At 50.0% G+C, this 2589-nt stretch overlaps 1 pseudogene; it reads right to left on the bottom strand.

Moving 5' to 3' along the window:
- Window positions 1–673: 673 nt before the first annotated feature.
- On the bottom strand, window positions 674–754 carry LOC130026662 (uncharacterized; annotated as a pseudogene).
- Window positions 755–2589: the final 1835 nt, after the last annotated feature.

Genomic DNA, 2589 nt, shown 5'->3' on the forward strand with positions numbered 1-2589 from the left:
CCCTCTTCCCCCCTCCTCCTTCCTGCCCCCTCCCTTCTCCCCTCCTCTGCCCCTTCCCATTGAGGAATGGGCTATGGGGCTATGAGGCTATGGGGCTACACAAAGCAATTGCAGACGTGCCCCCATGGCAGGGATGCTGCGTACTAGGAGTGGCGAGATGACCCAAACAGAACAACATTGAGACTCGTACTCTGCAAGTAAAGAAGTTACACAGTCTCCAAGGAAGCTCAGCTAGAGAAGAGGGCACCAAATCAAGGGTGCTGGGAGGATCCTCCCAGGGTGGGAGATGCATGCTGAAAGTAGACTATAGACCAAACATGACTACCACTCAGTGCCTCTATTGCAAACCACAGCACCCAAATGGGGAGATAGAGAACAAGGGGGAATGCACTGCCAAAGAGGCAGGGTGGGAAAGGGGGTTGGGGGGGTAGGAGGGATGCTGGGACCCGTGGTGTTGCAGGATGGGTGCTGGTACAGGAATGGGTACTTGATCATTGTGTGACTGAAACCCAAGCACAAAAAATTATAAGTCTACAATTGTACCTCATGGGGTTTCACTAATAAAAAAATAATAAAAAGAAAATTTTTGGATTAAAAAAAAAGGTACACAGCCTCCAGCACATCCATATGTGCAGGAGCAAACTCAAAACATAAAATAATAACCCAATTAAAAAATAAATCCGAATAAATAAATTTCAATTTTTAATATGAACAGATACTACACTTGATCTTAGCCAAAAGGCCGAGAAACTCCGGGGGATGGAGTGATAGCACAGTCATAGGGCGGTCGCCTTACAAGCGGCCAACATGGCCGACCTGAGTTCGATTCCTCCACCCCTCTGGGAGAGCCCGGCAAGCTACCGAGAGTGACTCGCCCGCACGGCAGAGCCTGGCAAGCTCCCCGTGACGTATTTGATATGCCAGACACAGTAACAACAAAGTCTCCAATAGAGACGTTACTGGACCCGCTTGAGCAAATCGACGATCAACGGGAGTGCCTTTACCTTTTACCTTTACCTTTTAATATGAAAATTAAGAGATCGTGGGGTCTCACCATGTTTCGTGCTTGTCCCTATCCCTCCCCGAGCGCACCCGCCCCTACCCAGTCTTTCCAGAGGGATTCAGGGCTTCATTCTTATGGTCTTTATCCGGATGCCACTCAGGTTGGAAACTGCTCCTGAATTGTTCGGTGGTTCTGAGCAAGAGATTTAGTCCACTGCTTCTTGCAAGTCAGAGGATGGGGTCCCATCCGATAAGCAGAAAGGCTGGGGTCGCGAAAGTTAGAGTGGGTTTTCACATCAAAATCTAGAGTCGCAAAAGTTAGATGTGGGTTTTCACATCATAATCCCAGGGACTGTGCCATGTGGGCAATTGGTAGCCACTGGGGCCCTTTGTTAGTCATGAGTGTCACCCCTGAATGGGGACCTGGAGGTAGATAGTTTGTTTACCTCTGTGGCACAGCGAGAGATCAGAGCCCCCTGCCTCAGAGACAGGTATGCCCAGACCTCTGCCAATGGCCCTACCCTGGGTCAGGGCACCTAGAGCCTGGTGCACTTTCTCAGGCACTAAGAGGATCAACCTCTATGCCTCCGGAGCCCTACTGCTGATTTTTTTAGGTTATTTGTTTTTCGTTTTTTCACTTCTAAATGCTCATTCTTCCAGGAGGTCTGGTGCCCAGCCTCAACCAAGAGCTGGAGCAGAGCCTCTGAGGCACTCTTTCAGTCCTTTTAGGCTTCTGACACTAGGAACTTATCATCTACAGACTGCAGCATGGTCCACTCCAGGGCTACAAAGAGGATTTTCTTAAGTCCAGAGCCAGGGTCTTCCTGAAGAAGGTGGCCGAGTTTTTGAATCCTTGGGCTTTGGGTCCACAGTAACTGAGGTTTCCTCCTGTCTCTGGATCCTTTGGCCCAAAGGCAAAAGGGTCTGCTTCCTGGAACAATTTGTAAAGGGGGAAGCATATCTTTTGAGGTTCAGGCCAGTCAATCATTGGGCACTAGAGGAAAACAGACTCAAGAGAGTGGAAGGGCTGGGTACCACAAGGTGACCAGCAGGAGCGACCACACTGACTCGGCGCAGGTCATGACTTCTCAACTGAGGCCAATGGGTTGCTCCCAGTTGAGCTGCATCCCACCACTATTCCTTCCTCCCAGACCTGCGCAGTATCTTTCCCTATCCCTAGCCACACCTCACGAGTTACCTGACATTGAGGCTGTCTCTGGAGGCTCACTCCTAGCATGAGTTTACCAGCAGAGGGGCATGATACTGCCATTAGAGAGCGCCTGGAGAGGGTATTTTCCAAAGTGGGAATACACAGTGTCAAAGTGGACATTTATTTGCGCTTCTAGCTCTGTCTGGAGATCTAATGCCAATAAGATACTAAAGTGAGGAACAGAGAGAACCTTGTTTTCCATATGGAACCCCCAGCATCTGCTGAGATCATGGATTCTCGTGTCCAGCAAAAGCAGGGAAGGGCTGCACCTCCGGTACCTTCAACGAGCTCTGCTTCCTATGTTGCTCTGTCTTGGGGGTCATGGGGCCCACTGTTTCCACGAGGCTTTTCTTGGGAGTGTAGGTACAAAGTTACCC

Source organism: Sorex fumeus, unplaced genomic scaffold (assembly GCF_029834395.1).
Source record: "Sorex fumeus unplaced genomic scaffold, SorFum_2.1 ptg000034l, whole genome shotgun sequence".
Classification (NCBI taxonomy): Eukaryota; Metazoa; Chordata; class Mammalia; order Eulipotyphla; family Soricidae; genus Sorex; species Sorex fumeus.